We start from the raw sequence: 24,402 nt of genomic DNA on the forward strand, positions 1-24,402 counted from the left end.
TAGGTTTACCTTAGATATTAGGAATAAATTCTTTACTGTGAGGGTGGTGAGGCACTGAAACAAATTGCCCACAGGAGTTGTGGATGTCACATCCCTGGAAGTGATCAAGGCCAGATTAGATGGAGCTCTGAGCTCCGTGGTCTAACGGAAGGTGTCCTTGCCGACAGTAGGTGGGTGGGAACTACATGATCTTTAACATCCCTTCCAACATAAGCCATTCTATGATTCTATAATTGATTCTATGTGCTTGGAGAAGTCTTGCCTGACATGCTCCATCAGTTGTCCATCCTGCCCACTGCTAGTGTATCCTCAGCTATGACATATATGTGGTTTTGAAGACTGGACTTCATGACAAAAGTTGATCCGTGGAAGATAATTCAGAAGAGAGCCATGCCAGTGGTCAATTAGTCAATGATCCAGAAGGCCTGTGATGTGAAGAAAATCTGAATAACAGGTCTGATTTAATGGAGAGAAAAGAGCATTGGGGAATGGAGGGGATGATAACAGCCTACAGATATATCTGTAAGGTTGTTGTAAAGTGGAAGGAAGCTATCTGTTTTCCATGTCCATGGTGGGGAAGATAGGTTTGGCTTTAAAGAGCAACAAGGATTATTGAGGTTAGATCAGCATTGGAGAGAGTGAAATACTGCAGGAAATTTTGTGGGGAAACTGTGAATTCCCAATTTTCAGTGTAAGTTAGACACTCGGAAGTATTCAGACAGGGGTGACGTTGCTGTGAAGAAACTTAATGACTGGCTTAGTGAGGCTGTGTGAGAAAAATGGCTGAAATGACACAGAATGTAGGGTTTTATAGCTGTAGGAAGCGAACAGAATCTTGACCAGGGTGGAGGACCAGGATGCAGGCAACCCTTTCACATGGTCACATACGAGAAGTGGTCCTTAAAAGTATATGAGGATATCCCCCTAGATTTTTAAAGCCTTTTTCTTCACATCATCCTTGCACTCTGAACAAGTTTTAGGAACATTACTGTGGCTTCTGTGAAAAAGAAAGGCATGTTACAAACCACTGTGTGTGGGTACTGAGCTGAACTTCCCCAAAATGTGGGTTGTATGGACGCAGTGTTTCAGCTTACTCACATCTACTGAATCAGGGCCAGGAATAAATCAGATGAAGACCCAGTGAGGGTAAATTTTTGACCTTGTTTATGTAAGATTTGGCATGATTGGCTATGAAGCCAATCTCGTGAGAGCAGAATTTGTCTATTGGAAAGCAGGCATGGAAAGTTTTAGAAGCAGTCATATGAGCTTCAGAACTGAATGAAGTTTGTGAGTAAACGATGTTATGCTGTGTTTTATTAGTTGGGAACAGTCAGTGGGAATAGCCTCACTATTACAAAAGTTGCTGGAGACAGTCTTCATAACCATGTCAGAATTTCCTCACCTGCCTCAAGTGTTTTACGCTGATGTGGAGGGACATGAGAAAGGAAAAAACCCAACCAGACTCATCCGTTTCCAAGAGGAACACTGGGAAAATAAATATTATTTGATCAATATTAAAAAGCTTTGTTGGCCTTTTCTCTGAGAATTTTTGCCTCCCCCACACTGTGACATAGATTCAAAATTTGGCAGGATGGTGGTCTTGCATTAAGGACGTATCCTTGGATCTGTGTGGAAATCTGCCGGTGCTTGCAAAACTCTCATCCCTTTATAAATAACTGGCTTTGTGACTTACATCCATAAAGGCTGTGCTCCTTTCTGCATAGTCATGCTGAGAGGAACAACTGAGTGAATAGGGATTTTCCCCCAGCCTGATTGCTGCCTCCCATGCTATGTCCGTGTCCAAACACAGGTACTGGGATCAGCGATTGGACTTCTCTTGCAGTCTCAATCCTCTTGCAATGGGAGAACAGAGGCAAGCTTTGGGAGAGCTGAGGGAATGGTCTGGTTGAGAAAACCTGGGCTGAGTGGACCGGATAGACAGTGGGAAGGGATTGAAGAGGAGAGTGGCATTTTAGGAGTGATCACTGCATAACTAAAAGAATTGTGGGGCTGTGACATGGCTGAGGTTGGAAAAAGCATCACAGAAAGAGCCTTGGGAGCTAGAAGGGAAAGCAAATATGAGCTATGGCTCAAATTGCTTGAAGAGAAGGCGCTTTCACCTTCTTTTATCCATGAAAATAAATGAAATATAAATAAATACATTCCCTGAATATGCGCACAGGACATAAACCTGGGATGGAATTAATCTCATACAACCATATATCTTCACCTGAACAAGACATCTATGGGCCCTTAATAGGCAATGGAGAGCAATTGGCAGTTGTTGAGACGGACTCACTTGATCTATTTCAGACACCTTGTTTAAGGCGAGGTGAATGTCACCTTAGAAAGGCTTGTGCATACCAAGGTCAGCCCTTGAGTGACTATTTCAGCTGGAATATCTCCTCTGTAGAGGTTTACAGCTGGGTCAAATGAATCCCATCCCTCAGTCAAGATTGGTGCCAAAGACATGGCAAAATGTTTCCCTTAGCCTGGGAACCATGCTAAGTGGGATGAAACATAGCAGATTTGACAGCCCAGCTTTGCAGAAGATGGCTGGTGCTTGTCTCCGTGCCTGGCTGGAAAATGCCATTCAAGAGCAGGGAGAAACATGCTCCACTTCAGGCTTTTCCCAGAGAGCTCCTGAGCTCCAGACATGCAGGTCTCATCTCTGCAAGGGTTAAGAGCAGGATTAAAATACATTCACACTGACTTCATGCCTCATTCAGTAGAATGACTCTACCAAGTCAAGAGCTTTAAGAAGAATAAAATTTAGCTATCTTAATTCAACTGGCTTACAAATAATTTTCAAACTACTACCAAATCCAGAATTACCATGGCTGGCAATGGTGCTTGATTTCTCTCTCTGTCTCTGTATGCATAAGTGGGGAAAGGGAAATGGAGGCCAGTGTGCAGTCTTGCACTCCTTATTATTCTTACATTTGTTTGATATTTTCCATTAATTCCTGTGTTTAATGTTTCAGTGCCTTTGTTTTCCTTTCCTCTCTTTTGGGGAGGCTAATGGTGAGGACTGTGTTATTATTAGGTTTGGCATTACTTAATTAATTTTTTTCTTGGGATTTGGTTTTTTCCTGCCTGTGAATTGTAATATTGTATTTGTTTTTACAGTCAATACCTTGCTGTGCAGTTACTTGAAGGAGAAGGAGTGCAAGCATGTTCCTTGGTTCTTATTTTGCAAGACTTTTTTAGTTCCCTTCTGTTTTAGTAACCTGGCCTGCCTCTGTTTTCTGCCTTTTCCTCCTCCTCCACCACCATTGGATGAATTTGAATTAGTCTCCTCTCTAGGTCTGTGTTGGTGTTAGGGTTTCAGGTCAGATTGGACTGACTGAGAACAATGGTTGTTGCAGGAAGTGTTTGTACGGGAATGTCAACAACTGACACCACCACTCAAAGCAGTTTGTAAGTACTGGAAACAGCTTTGATGTTGGAGAGGTAAAAAACTGGGGCATTTTTTCATTATTCACTTCAGCTGAGATGATTTAGGAGCAATTGCAGCCAGCTAGAAGCTGTATTTTAAGGGTTAAACAAATGAATTTGCCCAGTTCAGTTCCTGGTTTTGCAGTTTTGGTTTTGTGGGGCTTGAGGGAAGGGCTTTGCCTGCATCTCCCACAGCCGTTGGGAAGCATGACCACCCCAGCTCCACCCAAAACCAACTTTTCAACTCCACATTCATTTCACACTACAGAACAACATGTTCCCTCCACCAGCCCAGCCCTTGGGTCTTTGTTCAGCCAGACTTCCACTGAAGGCAGTTTGAGTCTCTTTGCATAGAGAGTGGGTGTTAGAACCTCCCACTTGCAAACCTCTGGATCAGTGGATCTGTGCCAGCCTCCTCCACAAATCACGTCTCTCCTCCTCCCCCACCCTGGAAAAGCAGCCTCTCTTCAGACTACCTGAGTGCTGCTGGGGACTTAGTCTGTCCTGAGCATCCAAACAAGTTGCATCAGTGCTGGTACAACCTCTCTTGTCATTAGGAGCAGGGGGGCTGCCAAGGTCGCTTACCTCTGGGCGCTCTGAGGGCTGTGCTGGCTAGGAGGCAAAATGGAGAGGGAAGAAACTATTGTCACTGGAGCAAAACTTCCTGGATTTGCAAATCCATCTACCTACTTGGATGACTCTAATCACCATAACATCTGTATAATTAAATCCTATTTCTTACTTATCTTTTTCTCAACCCACGTTAAACTCCTTGCCATGCTTGATTTATCTTCTTTGCCTATCAGTTATCATTTGGCTGTATAAAGTATCTGGCAATCCAGTTTTTAGAAGGTGAAGTGTATCTTGTTCCCTGAAGGGAGGGAGCTCTAGGAGGCAGGATGGCAGCCAGCTCTTTCCTGGCAGTCATGGGAATGCCGATGTAGAGCTGCCAGTCGGTGAGTGGGCGTAGCGCAGCTGCCTCCTTAGACTGGGTCCAGCCTGTTAGCAAATCTGGGTTAGGGGAGGAAGCTGAGGGTGACCAGTTCTCCTTCTGTGCCACAGTCAAGTCCCATCTTTCCCTACGACTCCTTTCTGATAACAAGCTGGCATCTGTGCTTTGGTGTATCAGAGAGGTATAAAGCCAAACAAACAACAATTTTCAGAAAAAGTTCTTTCCATGATGCGCATGAGTAGCACATATTTCTTTCCGATTTGTCCCAAGCTGTATGTGTCAGATGTGATTTCCATATGGCATCTATATATCTCAGTACACCCACACTGGATGTATGCATTGGTATACCAGTGTCTGTGCTGAGCCACAGATAAGTGGTTCCTTAGTCAACTGGGAACTCTGTGTGTGTATGGGGTGTGTGGGGGTGAAATATGGCATTTTTTAACTCATTGCACAGATAAAAAAGAGAAATGAATATAAGGCAGCACTCTAAAATGGCATCAACGTCCCACTAGTGAGAGAAACCAAAGTGGAGGCTGCTGCATCAGCCTACAGCTCCGAGACCAGCACCTTACTCCTGTATTTTTTGGTGCTCCATGTGTGCCAAGATTTCAGGCTGTGTTTCCTCAAATGGAGGGTCTTGGGCATGTGGGTCTTTCTGCCACACTGGCATGACCATGGCTAGAACTCCCCTACATGCTCCTTCCAAAGCATATGGGCATCTCTGGTTTGGTTTTTCTGAACTGAGGTTGTAGTGAGTTGAGTACAAGGCTGGAACTTTTGCCCGAGGAAAGAACTGTGCTGTGTTCATGCTGTGGAACTGATACAGTTGCCTAAACCCAAATATCTACTGCCATCTGAGGCACCCTTGGGTACTTGGTATGGCCTCTGGCTGCCTCTTCAGTAGGGCACAGTTGCCCCTTTGCCAATGCCCCAGACGCTGTCGGCAGCTCGCAGCTTTTACTCTCTAATATTATGTAGAAAATTCAATGCTTCCTTTTTTTTCCCCTGCCCACGGGGAAACTTGCTTCTGAGTTTTGAGTTAGTAAGGATGGACCAATGAATATTCCCTCATGAAGGTTACAGAATGAGGCCTGAAATTCAATGTATCCTGAAATGTTTACTTGAAGGGTCTGATCTTTGCAAAAATGCACAGCTGACAACTTGATATGGAGCTCAAACCCATTCATTACAAAAAGCCCAACAGACCAACACTTGACATTGTCGTTTTTCAAAGAGCAATGTTCCCAATGGGAATTTTTCTCATGTGCTGGAAATTCTGTATTTTGCTGGAGCAGCTCCAGGACAGACAAGCTAATGCTCTGTATAGTCTGTTTTCATATTGAGCAAACCTTACTGAGATGCAGAAAAATAGTGATTTAAACTGATAAGCTTGCAAAAGAGAGCTGACCCACCTACTGCCATGTAAAGAGGATTCCCACACTATGATACACAAGAAAGTGTTGACCTTTTACAAGCTCAGTCCTTTGTCCTTTTCCTGGAGGTGTTGGGGAATCATCAAATACTTCTGCTTGGCCAGAGTAGAGCTGCTGCCCTTATATCACAAGTCCTTCCTTCTAGTGGTTGACTTCATGCAGATGAAGGTGGCCAGTGCTGGTGCTGTGTTTACAGGACCAGATGGGACAGGACAGTCCAGCAAGCTCCATTACCTACTTTGAATGAGAGTAGGAGTGTGGTAGGTGACACTATTTTACATTTTGTCAGGAATTAGTGTGGCATTTGAGGGCCAAATGTATGGAAGGATTTAGTTCATCAGCATAAGTCTCATTTGGAATACTAGATTGCTGCTTTGAAACTGGACCCTGAAAATACTGCTCTTACCTTGCTCTCCACCAGGAAAAGAGAAAAACATAAAAATGTTGGTTGGGATCTTGCCTGAAACTTAATCTGAAGCTCAGCAAGAAGGCACTCTCTCTAGCTGCCAATGCCTCTGCTGCTTCCTTGACCTGACTGGAGCAGACTAACTACTCCTATGACAGAGGACAGATGGACAATATTTAGGGTTGTGATCAAGTCTGTGGTTTGAAAATCACAGAATTATTAAGGTTGAAAAAGACCCCTAAGATCATCGAGTCCAACCATTAACCCAGCACTACTGTGTTCACCAACGAACCATAGCACTAAGTGCTACATCCACACGTCTTTTGAACACTTCCAGGGATGGTGATTCCACCACTTCCTTCTGCAGCCTATTGCAATGCCTTGCCATCCTTTCAGTGAAAATATTTTTCCTTATATCTAATCTAAACCTCTCCAAATGACCAAAATGGTCACTGGTGGTGCATTTCTTCAGTATGTGGAGCATGATGGACAGGACCAGTGTCAGGAACTTTCATGTTCTTGTGCTCTGACTTCTCCTCAGAAGGGGACCACACATTGGTTTGGCTTTTCAGGGGCATAGTCAGGCTGTGGTCTCCTCACTAGGAGCTGGCACGCTGTAACTTGGTCTCACCCCTTTCTCTGGAAGTGTTGCTAAAGTGGAGGGCCAGTGAGGTATTTTTGTCTCCCGTGACAATGTCTTCTTGGCTTATGTCCTGGGAGTTAATCTGGAGTATTGGCACTTAGAAAGAAAGAAAAGCCAGGCTGTATGTTGGGACATGTCATAGAAAGGGTTTCAAGAGAGGGCTAGCTGTTGCCAGAAAGTATGTGAAGAAAGTTTGGATACTTTATTTTAAGCCAAAGTGTAGCTTCTTTTGACATACTCTCTGGAAGTTTTCCCTGTGAAATTATGGATACAGGTAAATCACAAATCCTGGATAGAATACAGCTCTTGGGTAAACCTGGAGACTTTCTGCTAGAGATGTTGCTGGCTGTTTTCCTAATTACATGTATATTTAAGTACTTTCCCCTCATAGCTTCATGATCCACAATGAAGCTAGCAGTGCTCAGTGCTAGAGGAGGCCAAAAGTCAAATGTCTGTAAGAGGAAAAGTTACAAAATACCAAGAGAAATTTAAACTTGGAAACTATTCTGTGACTGAAATTTTTTCCTGCAAATTTTTACATTGAACTGTATACAGCTTGTCTTACGGACAGAAAAATAATACAGGCTTGTGCTTGAATGTAATCTTCCTCTGCTTGGCCAGAACACCATCTGCCTAAAATAAAGACCTGATGGGTCAGCCTGATTGCCAGGCTCCCTGCACCTCCCCCGACAGCACCTGGTTGTGACCAGTTTGCTGTCCTTTTGCTGGGCAGCTGGTGGGCTGCTGCAGAACAGATCCTGCCCAGAGCGCTGCTCTACCTACCACACATCTCACTTGTGGGCTACAAATATGGTGTAGGGCCTTTAGGGGAAGCTGTATGAGGAGCAGCTGAGGTCACTTGGTCTGTTCAGCCTGGAGAAAGGAGACTGAGAGGAGACCTCATTGCAGTCTACAGCTTCCTCGTGAGAGGAAGAGGAGGGGCAGGCACTGATCTCTTCTCTTGGGTGACCAGCAATAGGACCCATGGGAATGGCCTGAAGTTGTGTCAGGGCCGGTTTAGGTTGGATATTAGAAAAAAGTTCTTCACTGAGAGGGTGGTTGGGCACTGGAACAGGCTCCCCAGGGAAGTGGTCACAGCATCAAGCCCGACAGAGTTCAGAAGCGTTTGAACAATGGTCTCAGGCACATGGTGTCATTCTTGGGGTTGTCCTGTTCAGAGCCAGGAGTTAGACTTCAATGATCCTTATGTGTCTCTTCTAACTTAGGATATTCTATGATTTTATGATTCAATGGGAAGAGAAAAGGGGAAATTAACCCAAAAAGAACATGGCTGGAAATTGGACAGAACAGATGCAAGTCATTTGAAGATGCATTGAGTGTAAAGGAAGCAGAGGACAGGGACATAACTATTTCTGGACACAAACACAGGGAAGCCCAGAGTGAAAGTGGCTGCTCTAGCTCCAGACCTGAGCTACTCCCTCAAAGAGACTGCAGTTCAGTTAGTCCCTAACCAAGGTAATCTACCCATGAAAAGTCAAGTATGACCTGACTCTATAATGACCCGTTGAAAGAGAGAAAAAAGGTTCTATTTTGTAGGGTATCTCTCTGAGTCATCTGCACAACAAGGTATAAGAATATTGGTGTTATCTGTGCACAAATTCTTCTGACCGTGATGTAAGATGCAAATGATTTTCATTTCCTTTGCTCTTACCTCTAGCAAATCCCCAATACTTACTGCATATGAGAATTAGGTTATTTTCTAAGTATTTTGTTGGAAATGCAAGACACCCTGCCATGTTTTCCAAGGCAAAACTCAATGTTTTATACTCTACAGTCATCTCTGGTCTTGTTTTACTCCTTAAGTCCAAAGAGTAAGGAGTTCCTAGAGTTTCTACCCATGACAGGATTCTCAAGTAACATCTAGCTTGGATTATGTTTGTGCGAGGAAGGGGAGCAAAGTTGCTAGTGTCTGAAGGGCTTGGGAGATCTCTCAGTGTTGTCTTCACTGGGGCAGATGGGAACAACACTGTTGCCAAACTCTGACCCAGCAAATTCACCTCCTAGATGACAGACATTAATTAAGAGCCAAACCCAGTCTAAAGCCATTTGAGACACCGACTAAACTTCTGCAAAGCAGTCTACTGACACCTGAAAGGGGGCGACCAAAGCTAGCAACCTATGTCCTGACCTTTGATGCTGCTACGACAGGCCTGTCACACTGTGTGTTGTGGTGCAGAAGACCCTCAGCTGCCTGAGGCACTGGGCTGTGACCTTCCTTTTAGCTGCAGGTCCTGATGGGACTCATCTACCACCCTGCCTGGTTTACAAGTTATGGTGCAGGACAGAGGCCCCAGCACTTCACTGCAAGCGACAAAGGACATGCCATGCTTTGGGGTACCTTGTCATTAGGGTGGCAAACAATGGTGGGCACTGTACAAAGGATTTCATGCAACTACCTTTGCCTCTGTGACAAGCAGAAGCTGCTAGATGGAAAACATTTTGTTTCTAATCTGCTCTGAGTATATTGCAATATAGACGCACTTGAGGCTTATAGTTCAGTTTTCTTCGGGATATTGGAATACCTGTTTAAAAAATGCATTAGAAGGGGGAAATATTTGTTCCAATGTTAATACTGAATATGTGCACAAAATTTAATTATCTTGGAGATTAAGACACTATGGAGAGGTTTAAACACCCCTGTTTGGATTCACTTGCTAATCTGTTACCAAATGCACTGAGGAAAACTGGAATGGGATAAAATGAGAACTTGACCGATTGCCTGTGCTTGTAGCAGAACGGCTTCAAGAGATAGATGTCTGTCTTTGAGGCCTTTTTTGAAATAGTAGAACAGGGTATTGTTTCATGCTGATGGGGTGCAGAAGTGGGTGGAGATTATGCATAAGGAGGCTACATCAATAACCATCCAGCTCATTGCATGTTTTTCCTTTCAGTCTCTATTTAGTGTTCCTAGTCAAACTAAGCCATGGGTTGTAGGCATCACTGTGTAGAACACTAATACTAAGCTAAAGCATCAAAATATTGTTGAGGAAATCCATACACCACAAGGGATCAAACAGTCTCCTGAAAGGTTCCTAAACCACTGTTGACTTCTGACTGTTTTCACCAATGAACATTGTTCAAGTCACTGGCCTGCAGAAACTCACAAGTTCTCAGATGAAGGAAGGTCCTCTGCCCTGGGAGGGTTTCCTTTTGACATTGTTCTTCTGTGTAGGAAAAGCCCTCCTACAATGAACAGCAGTCAATAGAAGAATCTGATTTTGAGATGCCTGTGGACTATAATTCAGCCCTAGCTGTCATTTCTGGAGGGTTTGTTTCCATTTTTTCTACCCCTGGTTTCTCCAGAGAGGACTGACCATTAATGCCCCATTCTTCCTTTATGCTCCTCCCATGATGGTTTGTGTGTTTCAATCCACTCTGTGGGTGGGAATGGCAATGTTTTGGAAATGTAGGATGTAATTAGAAGCAGCTGATGACGACAAGACTCTGGATTTGTTTTCTTAATTGGTTAAGTCTCTGACTTTGAAGGTGGGTGGTTTTTTGTGTCTGTTTCTGTCCTGAGTCATTTTTATGTCACAGCTCATTCCAGGGTACGTCTTCACCAGACAAAGCAGTGTCAATGTTGAAAACAGCACACTGCTGTTCATGATGAGGACCAAGAGTGGGGTCTCACAGGCACCAACCCTTTATCTCTGCAGTTAGCACAGAGGGGGAGCAACGGTAACATCTGGGTCCCAGAAGATGTGTCATATGTATCTACCTGTTTCTTCCTTCTTCTATTATCAAAGGCTGATGTAAGCCATGTGCTTTTTTGTTCTCATAAAAATGCCCTAGAAGGGTGAAGCGTAGGTGGGAAGACAAAATACAGGAGAACAAAACGTGAATCTTGGTGCTTCTGCTCAGCCAGTAAGAGTGTGTTAGCCTATGTTGAAAGAGCATGGGAGGTTTCCACAGGCCTAGAGCTGCTAGAGACAGACAGTGAGCAATGGCACAGGCCTGCACTGAAGCTGGTGGGTCATCTTCTCCCTGTCACCTTTCAGGGAAGGATACTACAAATTGAACAAGAATGGTGCAGCTACACAGCAATACCCATGTTGTGTGTTAAGGGAGGTGAGGGAGTGTTAGGAAAGGGTTCCCAGTCCGTATAGTGCTAGATGTTTGATATCTGCACTTCATGCCTGGTGGGGCTGGACAGACCAATTCCTGACAGTGACCAGGTCCTCCGTGCCAGGTCAGGTGCAAGGAAGGCCTACAGCTAAAAACCAGAAAAGGTGTTAGCAGCAACAGCAGGTGTGCTCTATTGAATTCCTGCTCATGAAACTTCCCTTCAGGTGCTCTGGGTTTTCTGGTGGATGAAACTCAATTGAATTGACCATCCATTGCAACCACTTATACCATTAATATTTGGTCTAGCAATAAAGGAAAACTTAACAGTAAAATTCCCTCTCCCTTTTTTAACAGAGGTAATTTGCTTTTCTGGGAAACTGTAGTGATCTGTATTGGAAAAAAACCCACAAGAGCAAATTGTGCAAGACATCCCAAAAGAACACCAATCCAAGCTTTCTGACACACCATGTGCTCAGTGACTGCAACACATTTAAAAAAAAAAAAACTATTAGAAAAATGCTCAGAGTCTGTTTAAAAATAACATTTTCCCACTTTTTTTTTCATGTACCTTACTTTTTAAGAGTGAAATATTTTTTCCCCTCAGACTAACTATCTCTGTCTGGCAGGGAATAATAATTTACGGCCAGTAAAAATAATAGCTCAAAATATCTATCACAATTTTGTACATATATATTAAGATTATGGTTTTAAGGTCACTAAATTTTGTCACCTGGAAAAGTGTCTTCCATTCTTAAAGGCATTACTGGTTTGTGAGAGGTTATATCTAATTAAAATAGACCCGTAATTAATTTAAAGAATCTCCATTATATTTTGGGAATTTCTAGGGGGGAAATGAGCTGTGAAGTAAAGAATTTGCATCTTTCACTGGCGTCTGATCTCAGCTCTGAGTAAGATCTCAGAATTCACCCTAGTGCCACTTTGCAGCTTGTGCATTGTGGATTTTGAGTACTCCCTGACTTCCGTGGCAGTGTAAGACACTGAAATGGAAAAAAGCAAATGTTGGCAGGTGATTATTCTGCTCTGTATGTGTACCAAATAACAGTGATGTGAAGCTGTCAACACTGAATTTTAGTACAAATGCTATGTAAGTGAATTATTGTAGAAAGAGCAGGTGAGGCAGTTAAAATCAAGTGGCTTACTATGTGTTTCTTTATTATGCAATATCTGCCTTATCCCTCCATAACCACAAAGTGTATGCTTAGAAATCAATTAATCTGCACAAATATTTCAGTTTAATTTTTAGATATGCATACCTCAACATGTAAACATATATTTCCCTATAATTAAAAATGTGTGTATGCGCTTACTTATAAATGTACACAACTCATATCTGTAATATGAAATAAATTATGAGCTTCATATCTGCTAATATGTTTACCTATGCCATCACTACTACTTCAGCCCAGCTTACTTGCTTTTCTATAAGGGAATGCATAATTTTCAATAAACTTACCCTACTCCACCATTTCTGTTTTAAAAACCCTCAAAAGCTGTTTGGGAAGTTCTATTGAACCGCAGCTCCTTGCCGAAGTGAAAAGCACAGCTCCCGGTTGAAACCAAGTACATGTTGTTGAACTGGGAACTATATTGCAGTAAGTGGTGACCAAAACTTTGCATTCCAGGCTTAGCAAATCTTTTCATTGGTAGCCAAGAGGCTGAAGGAAAAACCAAGAGGGAATCAGGGGAAGTAGCTTCAGACTAGAACAAATTACTGGATGACTCTCTTGTCAAAAGGTCACTTCTTTCTTTAGGCAACTATGTGCAGCTCTGCTGAGGTCAGAAGAAGGAGTATGAGGAAGAGGAAGGCATACCGAAGAAATAATCCTTCCTGTATGACCTCTGGGAGCTGCTGCTTGACCTATGTGGAGCACAGAAGGAAGGAACAGGAAGGGAGGACACACAGCACTATCAAGTGGAGAATTTTCTGACACACTTTCAGCCTCTCATAGAGGTGCTGGTTGGAAGGGACCTCTCAAGCTCATCTAGTCTAGCTGCCTGCTTAAAGCAGGACTGTTAAAGCAGGACTGTTACTGGTACTATGTTAGGTTGGTTATGGCTTTCTTCAGTCAAGCCTCAAAGTCTGAACAAGATGGAGACCCCACAATATGAGCCATGCCATGGACTGTTTTAGCAGCAAAGGTGAGTCAGTTCTAATGCTCTTGAGCTCCCTGGCACTATTTAGACATGTATGCCTAGACACAGCCTCAGCATCTAGTTTGGTCCTCAACAATATTCTTGTGTCTTTTGTACTTTCCTAACATAGAGTGGGTTTTTGTTTGTTTGGTTTTGGTTTTGTTTTTTTCATAAAAACTTAAAGTGTTCCATTAAAACCAAGGTTTGACAGGGTGGTTGGTGATTTGAATGTGGATCCTTGTTAGTGGAGGTCTCTCCTTTGTTTTATGAGGAACATTAAGTCCTGACCGAAGCAGAGATGCAATTAAACTGGGCCCACCTACCACATGAGTGTGCATGCAAATGGAAGAGAATGATGTCTGGCCTCAAGAAAAGGGAACACAGCAGCTGATTTCTTCCAGGAAGTCCTGTCAAAGGTGTGTCAGTTGGCAAGAAGGTAGGTCATTAACAACAGTAATCTGACTCAGCAGTGTCTTCTCCAAACAAATCATCTGTATTCCCTTTACAATCAAGAGATATGTGTATCTCCAGGGGGTGGTTCATCATCCCCTAAGGTGTGTCTAATAGAGAAAAAATGAATTGCCCTCTGATAGTGCCTATTTCTCTCCATCATCTGCAGAAAGTTCTTTTAAATTGATGCTTAAACTAAGTACTTAACTTTTAGAGTACTAGCACTAAAGTGAAACTGATCTCTCCCAGTAGAGCTGGATATATACCAAAGAAAATATTTGCAAACAAAGATTTGCAAACTTGCTTTGGCTTTCAGAACACCTTTTATCTGGTTTCCATAAACAGTATTTTAAGTAATATTTTGTATGGGAATATTTTACAAGCAAATGAGTTATTGTGGCGCAAATGCTTGTGTGATACCTGCCAAACTGCAGGTGAAAGCTTGGCAGTTGAAGTCTGCAAGCCCTGGTGCTGGCTCTAAGAAACTGGTTTCAGTTCTACCCCCTGAGGAACTCTGGAATTCTTACCATCCAGGTCAGGGAGAGGGAAACCATTGTAAGTCTCTGAAGGCCGGTTACTCTCTGCAACTTGCCATTATGAATTCTTAAGTCCCTACCCCCAGAGAGCAGGCTGACATTGGTTTATGGAAAATATTTGCTGGGACGTTACAGATAACATGCTATTTTATAAAAATCTCTGCCCTTTCTGTGATTGCAAGTCAAGCAGAAGAACAGGCTATCTTAGATAGTATGCAAGCGCCTCACCTCACTCTTGTTCCTGATAGCCTTGATTCTGTATGAATTCCAGTTACTGGAAAAAGATGACTATTTCCTTGACTTCTAAGCCATCTGTCCTTAATCCTCCAGCTAATATTTTTATTAACACTTTTTATTTTATTCTATTCAATTTTATTGCATTTCAAAACTAGTGAGTCTAAATCTGTGTCAAAGAGATTGTTCTCTGTAAAATGGATCATTACATTTTAAAATTTTATTATCTCCACCATTCAAACCCAACCAGGAATTTAAAACCTGCTCTATGTTTAGGATTAATTAGTAACATTTTATGATTTCTGAATGGATGTCATTGCCAAGATAACCTAGAACACATGACTGTTGCCAGTACTTCTACCACCACCATTGCTTATATACTTCGCTGGAACTAGCTCACATGAATATCTGTCTTGGTTTTCATTATGTTCTTATTTCATTGATAGAAATAGCTCATGCACAGAGAGCTCAGTTTGTCATGGCTAGGCTTCGCGAACAAAGATTTGGGAAGGGCTCTACCCACATTTGCTACAAGCGCGCTGGTGGCTAAAAAGGCCAATACGAGATAGACGAGTCCAATTGCAAAAGGCACAGCAGAAAGACTCCTTGAATAGTATTGGCAAGACACGATTCTTTCTGTGTTGTCTTTTGTCCTCGAGGGTGATCCTGTGTGCATTCTCAAAGGAAGCAGCAGTGTTATAGATGGTGTGTCTCCAGACCTCCCAATTGGAGGCCAGAGCAGACCAGTGATGATGATCAGTATGGCCAAGGCTGAGATGTTGTTTCAGGGAGTCCTTGTATCTTCTCTTCGGGGCTCCTCTTTTGCAGCAGCCAGTGGCAAGTTCACCATAGAGCACGATCTTAGGGAGGTAGTGGTCCTTCATCCTTGAGACATGTCCTGCCCAATGCAGCTGTGTTCTCAGCAACATGGCCTCAATACTCGTAAGTGCTGCCTGTTCTACAACAGATGTATTAGTCACATGATCTGACCAGTGGATGTTTAGGATTGTATGGAGACAGCGTTGATGGAAGCATTCTAAGAGTCACAGGTGGTGGCGGTAGATGACCCATGATTTGGATCCATATAAAAGAGTAGACACCACAATGGCTCTGTAAACACTGATCTTTGTACTTTTCTTCAGGTGTTTATTTTGCCAAACTCTTTTATGGAGTTTTCCGAAAGCTCTATATACCTTTGCTAATCTGTCGTCTATCTCTCCGTCTATCTTACCGTCCGAGGAGATGAGGCTACCTAGGTAATTAAACTGCTGGACTCATTTGAGCTCTGATTAGCCAGTGGTGATATGGGGATGATGGAAGACTTCCTGAGGTGCAGGCTGATAGAAAACTTCTGTCTTCTTTAAGCTGACTTCCAGCCCAGAAAGCTCAGCAGCCTGAGCAAAGCAGGATGTTAAACAATGCAGAGCTGCTTCTGTGTGGGCGACAAGGGCGGCATCATCAGCATAAAGCAGCTCCCAGACAAGATGATTTAAGGTCAGTGTGAACCCTCAGTCGCCTTAGGTTGAATAGGCTTCCATCAGTATGATATCGAATGTAGATGCCATCTTCATCATTGAGGTCTGCTGTGGCCCTTTGGAGCATCATGCTGAAAAAGATTGTGAATAGGGTTGGTGTGAGAATGCAGCCTTGTTTCACACCATTGGTTATTAGAAAGGGCTCAGAAAGTGCGTCACCATATCTGACTTGGCCGTGCTGATCCTCATGAAATAAGATAATCATTTTAAGGAACCTGGGGGGACATCCTAAGCGTTCCAAAATCTGCCATAGACCTTTTCTGCTCAGCTTGTAAATGACATTCAAATCACCAGTACTAGAATCAGTTTGGAAAAGAGATTTAATTTCCCCTGTGGAAAAAACCAAACCAAACCAGGAAAAAGATGTAGTCTTTGGACTTCTGAAAAATGTTTAACTACTGTTGAAAATCCAAACCCCAAACACCAGCATATCCTTGCTCTGAGTTGTTGAAACTTTTTTCTCCTTCCTTTTTACAATCAATATTGCTTTTTTTGAGAATTATGCACCTTTTCCAGGTAAAATCTCATAGGCTTTGAGGAAATCTTCATAGGTATGTTTTCTTGGACTTGTCAAATTTTATTCCAGTAGAAAAAAAAAAAAGTAAAAGAAATCCTTAGCGTGGGTAGCTAAAAAAAAGTATTACTATTTTATAAGAGGTGCTGATCTTGCTTCACATTTTTCTTAAGCTGTCCATACTGACAGCTGTTTTCTAGCAAACCGAAACTGTGTTAACTTCTTCAGCCTCATATTTATTCCATATTCTTCTTGTTCCTTTTCTTTGTCCCTTCTGGTTAATTTGCCTCTTGGCTATTTCAGATGACCTGTGTATTCCCCTTCATTCAAAAGAAGTAAGTTCTCAAAATCAGATGAAAAATCTCAGGTTTATCAGTCTTCTAGTAAGCAGTTTTATAGCATGTGGGCCTCCTGGATCTCATCAGCTTCAGTGTCACCTTCCAACCAACCCAGCCATGATGTACTCTCTCCCGTGAACTCCAACGGTGAGGAGGTTCATGCCCTAACAGGTTCCAGCAGCCCAGCGGTCTTTGACTTCTGAACTGAAGCTTGTTTGGCATACTTCCTTCTGTCACAATCCCCTTCCTGTCCTCCTTCTCCTTTTCAGTCCTGCTTCTTCTCTCAAGGGCTTTGTCCCCATAGTGTGCACCAAAGCCTTGCTCTATGGATCTGTGTGCTCAGTGTTTGAATTACTGTAGCAGCAGTTCTCAAACCATGGGATGAGAAAACTACTGGCTGAGCATACCCCATGAATTAAGAAAAGCCCAAATCACGTCTGAGAACTGTCGACAGAGAGCATCGTAGTCTTCCAACAACTAATCTGCACTTGAGGCAGGTAAGAAGACATAAGAGTCTCATGCTTTTAGTTTTTCCTTCTACTTAGTATGCTTTGGAAAAAAACCCCAAAACCATTACAAAAACCAAAAGACCAAAAGTGAGGTTCAGAACAGCAACTTCACAATATCAAAGGTTTTAGTGGCAATCCCTGTTTAGACAATTCCCTCCACAGCCACTCCTTCTTCCCCTAAAGTTTGCCTTCCCTTATGCCATTTTCATCTCGAAAAGCCAAAAGCAGGGAAAAAGAAAGGCAGTTTAACCTGGGTTATGTAATTTATCCAGGGCATCACATTGTTTTACAAACAGTTGTGCTGGCACAACCAAGAGGTCTGTGACCTGCAAGGCGAAGGCAGGGGAAGGGAGAGAAGAATTTCTTAAGCTGATTCTTCTGCCAAAACCAAATTATTGTGAAACTGCACCCTCACATTCCATAAACGCTTTCTCCCAAACCTTATTAGACATTAACAAGTGGTGAAAATCAGTGGAGAATGCTCCTCCAGACTGGGCTGGATACTTTTGCAGGCCTGATGGTAGCTGCAAAGGCTTGTGAGAACTACCCACAAGCCTAAGCCATATGTAGTCTTTCAGTGCTGTACTAAGACAACACGGATTCTTATCCTTTCAGAGCAAAGTCGTGGCTCACACAAACCAGTTCAACTCCTACAAAACTGAAAAGTGTGAATTATATTCTTAAATACACACATGGCCACCCAAGTGAGGCAATCCCACTGGTTGGAACTGTGCAAATGAGGCTAACATCTGACCACAAGGCCAAAAGGACTACCAGCATATCCAATTAGTAGGACAAAAGTAACTGCCCTCCTGAATAATTAATTATTTTCTGTGCACACAGTGTGATGAAAACCCTTCCAAAAATCAAACCTGTCTTACAGCAGTTTGACTTACAGGCAGTGCAGAATGGAACGCTACTAAGTGCATTGCAATTAATTATGCTTTCAAATGCACCAGCTAAATTTGGCTGTGCAATTAGACAAATAATAACTGAAGGAAAAGGTTATATTTTGGAATTATACATTAGAATAGATGAATATGCCTTTTGCCTTAGTCCCTTGTTCCTGTATCAGGGAAGGCATCTTGTTATGAAGCCCTGTCTGCTGCAGATAAAACGCTTGTGTAAACATAGTTTCCATGTCCATTTCAGTGCACAAGTGCCATTTTAATGCACTCAGCATAAATAAGCTCTTCCTTTAATTTATTCGCATATCTGCCTCAAATATCAAAGAGAATGACATTTCAGCAAGACAACGACCAAATAGTAACATCAAAGAACCTGACTCGGCAGCCCCCACTCTTTTCAGAGAATATTGACTCAAGCAGTGGATGTCACTGATTTCAGTCCAGGTGTGCCAAAGTGATCCCTGCATGCTGAGAAAGTGGGTGAAGGTGACTGACACACTCACAAAAAAATTGCCTTTTCTTTTTTCAGTCTTCAAATTACCCTTGCATTTATTCTACAATCCTGAACATAGCCAATATTAAAAAATGTCCCACAGATGTTCAACAAATGACTTTGAAAATATAATTTGAAATTATTGATTTAGCTCACATGGCTTAAAGCACTCAGAGTAGGTGGATATCCTTGGGTAAAGGAGAAGCTACAGTGATGGGAAATTATGTCCCTCTCACTAGACCTTTTGTTGGTGGATTCCCATAAGAACCATTCCTTTTCTTACCTCTTTTTAATATTCAGAATGTGAGTGGCTTTGTTAACTTTAACGCAAGTGCTAGCAGTAGGGGATTAACACAAGTACATTTATTGTCGTTCTGGTAACCTTGTGTCTTGGAAGGGCTCAGCCACAAGTTTGCTGAAGATGGATTTGAGCAAGAGTATCATTGAGCAGATGGACTATTTTTCATAGCCTTAGCAAAGGTTCATCTGGATGAAAGGGCATATTGGAGACTGATTACATCTGCCTGTAGCTAAAGAATACTCTTGAATTCCTCCATACACAAAGCAGCATCAGTGAATAACTGTTGTAACACTGGAACAGGTTGCCCAGAGAGGTGGAAGATGCTCCATTCTTGGAAATATTCCAGGTCAGGCTGTCAGCAACCGGATCTAGTTGAAGATGTCCTGGCTCAATGCAGGAGGAGTTGGACTACATGGCCTTCAAAGGTTGTTTTCAACTCAAACTATACTATGATTCTATGAAAAACACTCCCCATGAGCTTGAGGTGGTGCAGAACCCGCATCCTACCCTTAACAATAAACTTACTTCAGCCATTCATGCTTTCACCATGTCTTGGATGGACTGTGCTAATTCAGATGGTCTGTGAATGGAGGCGTCTGCACCAAGTCCTTTCCAGAACAGAGCCTCTGCAGCAGCACAGGCTTTGCAGAGTATGTCAGACCTGCTCTTCATTTTCTCCACTGTCTTTGCATGTATCATCAAATCAAACTCAAAACCCTCTGCTGAGGCCAAGAAGAGTACTGAGATCACTGACTCCTACAGACTGCCTACTGCCCACTGACTCCAAGCATGAGATTTATTGCTACTCTCTTTAGCTGTCAAATAGCCAGTCATCTTGAATAAACCAATTCTTTGTAGTTAATGGGCAGAGAAAGAGGCATCTCCTTTCTTTATTCCCTAAATAAACCTATCTCTCTATGGGCAGTTGAAAAAGCTTAGACTCTAAGCTCGGATGAGGTACCAAGCTTTTAGATGGATCATGAGAGGAGAGAGGACTGAATCCCGGCAGAAGTCAGTGTGAATAAAGTACCTAAACTTGCCCTTTCCAGATGTCCTTGAAGGTTGTTTGAATTGCTGAAGTTCCTGAGGGGTCAACTTCGTCACAGATTTCACTCTGATGGAATAATATAATTCCTGGTCATTGAAACAAGCTTCAGCCTGTTATCTAAACGTCTGAAACAAACTCCTCCAGAGGTTAAGGCAAGTCATGAATCACACCTCCTTCTGCTCCAAGTGTCCAGTTCTTTGCTAGGTCATTTCTTTGGCCACCCCTATCACAAATGCACAGCAGTGTACCTATTAAAAAATTAAACAGCTTGCAAAAATGCCTGTGCAACAACAACCAAACAAGAAAAACACAGAAACCTCCAAGCCCAACAAACAAAAATTCACAGGTTAACAATGTGAGACACTCCACATATTTCACCTGCAGAGGGGATGAAAGAAAAAGCATGGGGAGTTATGGATGTGCAAGAAAAGAACCAATAAAAATGGAAAAGGTACTGAAGATAGGAAGAGGCTTGACATCCTTCCAAAAAAAGTGAACCGACCTGGAATGCATTTGAATTTGCATAAGTAGTTGCAGGGAATGTTTTTCTCTACTTCCAGGACTGTGGTCTATCTGAAGGTCTTATACTTACAGCAGGTCTGGGTTTTTTTTGATGTTGTTGGAGGGGTTTTTTTGTTTGTTTGTTTGTTTATTTTGTTAGGGGTTTTTTTGTGGTTTATTTTTGGGGGGGGGTGGGGAGTGCACCAAGGAATTTTTTTTTTTTTAATATTTCTTCTTTATTCTAAAGCTTAAAATAGGTCTGTCTGATTCTATATCTGTGGAATACACTTCCAGGATGAAAGAACTGGAAATGCATGAAAAAAACCTTTTGGGTACAATGGTAGAATTTGCCATTCTCTACCCGAGTGCAAAGAAATCTGAATGTTTCTAATACTCTGAAAGCTCTGGCTGCTTAACTGCTACTGAGCACTTCACTTTAAAAACTGATAAATTTGGACCATTTCCTAGATGTCACATTGTCACTTCTGAATGACACATTGGAAGAGGAAGTCAAATGAGGAAGTGAGTTCAGGAGTGGTGAGTGTGTAGTGGGTCCCTCTTGCTTGTGGGAACCAGCCAGGAATCTAGCAGCTGGCTGGGGGTAGATGTGTGTGGGGTGTAGTCAGCCTGTTGATTTTAGGTGCCTAACTTAGATGCCTACTTCTTTCCATTGTCTATATAAGGAATACAGTCTGGCAGACATGGAGCGTGGGGAGCTCGAATTGCCCATCACTGTCTTACTAGTTGTCATGGCAACACAGGCAGGCACTTAGAGGAGGTGGTCTGAAAGTGGTCCCGGCTGACTTGCAAATACATGCCACAGCTTGTGTGCGAGTGAGACAGCTATACTGTGCGTATCCCAGCTCGGAGTTCACACTCTAGCACGCTGATGACTGGAAGGAGCCATGGTTTGAAGCTGCTCTTTACGAGCCTCCAACAACAAACCTTTGTCTTTCTATCTGGTTTTAGGCAAACCTGAGCATGGAGGACACACGGTGCTGTGGAAGGAAAATTCTCCATCTGCATGCCTCAGAAGCTGCATCAGTGATGGGAGAGAAATGAAACTTCTTTATTCATGGGACACACTCCTACGTGGGGAGATACCCCTGTGAAGAGAGCACTGCATCCCATGACATCCTTTGTAAATTACAAGATATACTTTAAGCTCCTTATGGAATTGATCAGTTAATTAATCAGTTTATCTGCCTCTGCCCCAGATTTAAATTTAAATCTTTGTGGCAATTCCATTCAAATCTCTTAAGCTCTGCTGAAAAAATCAGTAAGCAGAAAGATTGGTAGCCTGTAAATTACTTCTCATGCAATAAGGTCCATTTTAGTTATTGAACTTTTTGTGTTATTTGGAGATGCTCTTGCACCTGCAGAGGCTAAATCCATTCTTGATTATTGGAACAATTGTGCAAGTGAAGGAATTGGGTAATCTCGTAGTGATGCAAACTATGTAGTTTTCTATGAAGGCATTAGCAAAAAGTTGCAGGCATTCAGAATTAATTCCAATAATGAGCTGGGATTTAAAATCTAATACTTGGTTTTCTAGCTGCAGTGCAAATTCATACCCAGAATCGACTCTGTATTACTCACCACCTTTTGCACTCTTTAACAATGGTAATGGATTTTTTAATACACGCAGGAAAAAAAGCAACAGAATTAGATTTCAAGTACTGCTAGCAATGTGCTTGAGCTCAGCTAGGATCCTAACATATGGAAGTTGCTGAAATAAAAGATTTTTGTTTTGTGCAACTGTACATTCAAGGACAGCTCTGAAATTCAGAACAGTGGCTCAGGTCAAGGCAGGATTGCTGTGGTAGGTCCTGAGCTCTGGTCTGTGCTTGTGGGTGTTGAGGAGCTTACACGGTTCTAGAGGATGCTGTAGACTTTGCCTTACTGCTTGCTTTGGACCTGACTGTCTTGTGTTTATTTAAGCATGTACTAGAACCACATTCGTCTGAACCAAAAACCTAGTCTGTAGTTACAAAATCTGAAATGCAATGGATCAGTCTTTCAGAATAGTTTTTCGGCTATTAATTTCAGATCATCACTTCCAAAGCTCTACAACACCATGCATGAATCAGGTGGAGATATTACTGTAGAAGGAGATGTAGTTTGATGTCTCTCGATTCAGGAAACAGGGAATAAAATTCTTCAGGCTAGTACATGTAGAACTTTATAAGTTTGTAAAAGATTTTTGTCTCTTTCTTGTATGTAGATACCAGGCTTGATGTTAGCAATTTGGCTCATTAATAACTGATTTACATCTCCCAGATAGAAAATTGCTATCTGCCACAAATTTGTAAAAGATTTTCATATTGTGAAATTCTCTAGCACAGAGAATTCTTTGTGATTTTAATGCAAGGAGTTTGTGATTAAAATTTTAATACAATCATTGCAGTCTCCTGGGATGCTTAAGTACAAGAAAATGTTATTCTCCGCATCTTAGAGTTCATTGTGGTGGATGCATTTAAATGCCATCAATGGATTTCTATCTGCTTTGAAAACTGAACAAAACAGAAAGTCCCTCAAAGCAAGTAAAGAAACTGAAGGATTCATGGTCTCTGCTGAAGCATGAAGAGTAACCTACTACATGGTATTGTCTCAGTTTAGCTCTGTGAGCTCAGCTGTCAGACCAGGCTTTGCACTTCACTGCAGAAGCTAACTGTGATCACTGTTGAGTCCCTGCTCCTGTGTAACAGCTGTAACCAGATCAAACCTTTTGATGAAACTGGTCTTGTAGGAAATGTATTGCTTTTTCTTTCTCTTTTCCCAAATAAAAACTACCTGTCATATTTCAGATGAAAATACCTCTCCCTGAAGTTTGAAGTCCCTCTTTTCCACTCTTTTCCTCTGTCCTGTCTGCATTGGCAAATGTCAACAGGTAAAAGGGAGGTTTAACCATGAAGGTGTTTCAGGTTTTGCCTCTTGGCCAAAGCAGTGTGACCCACATTGCAGTCCTCTAACATTTTTGACTAGTTGTCCAAGTAATGACTGTTGTAGGACCATGTTGCAGAGTTGTGGAGTCATCTTGAGGAAGGTCAAGAGCAACACTGCTCAGGATAGCAGTAACTAGTGTGAATAGGGAAGGGACTGCCTTGCCCTGTTCTCTCATCAGGTGAACTATAGCAGGGTGGTGCACAGGATAAGGCTAAGCTACCCTGATTGCTGATCAGCTAAGGATCAAATACCAAAAGTGTAATTTCCTCAGGCTTATGGACTTTCTCCAGCAAAGATGAACTTCAAAAATACTTTTAGACTTGAAAAATCAATTGGGTGAAGGATGAAATATTTTCATGTGTCTGCTTATGCATGCAAATGTTGTTTTCATCATCAGAGGAGTTTTCTAAGAGGGTTGTTAAGTCATTTAATGAACTAAAATGGAAAAATACTAATCTTCAGCTTGGAATATGGTGGCATCTACACTGAAAAATGGTACCAGATTTTATCTATTGATCATATTTGAAGTACCTGGACAAGGTTCTAGTTAACTTCAAATATGTTGAAAATGAGCCTAGAGCTTAATTTTCAAGTTGTATTATCATAGTAAGGTCACTTTCCAAAGTATTACTAAATTATTCCTTTTTTTTTTCCTTTGCCAAAGACATAGAAGATTGTTTTGTTGTCTGGAAAAATGCCTTCCTAGAATTAGAGGTCCAGATCTTTAACAAGGGTAAATTGGCAAAACCCCACTGATTGTAATGGAGCAACGCCGATTTTTGTCAGTTCAGTATCTGGCCCATCAGATTTTCAACTGTTATCACCACAGGCAGAATTCAAATTGACACAGCGTGGGCTAACATGATTGAATGCAGAACAGGCTTCCCGGTTTCCTAAATTATTTTAATAACAGAAAGAATGTAGATGGAATGCCAGGCTAAGATCTCTACCTGGATAAGGGCCCAGATTTTATT

At 42.2% G+C, this 24,402-nt stretch overlaps 1 long non-coding RNA gene across 1 annotated transcript; it reads left to right on the top strand.

Moving 5' to 3' along the window:
• The first annotated feature begins 12,854 nt into the window (after window positions 1-12,854).
• On the top strand, window positions 12,855-23,038 carry LOC113963768. Its single transcript, XR_003532937.1, has 3 exons — window positions 12,855-13,121; window positions 13,387-13,551; window positions 21,452-23,038. It is a non-coding gene; the product is annotated as an uncharacterized LOC113963768 (long non-coding RNA).
• Window positions 23,039-24,402: the final 1,364 nt, after the last annotated feature.

Source organism: Neopelma chrysocephalum, unplaced genomic scaffold (genome assembly GCF_003984885.1).
Source record: "Neopelma chrysocephalum unplaced genomic scaffold, ASM398488v2 Primary Assembly neopelma1_25, whole genome shotgun sequence".
Classification (NCBI taxonomy): Eukaryota; Metazoa; Chordata; class Aves; order Passeriformes; family Pipridae; genus Neopelma; species Neopelma chrysocephalum.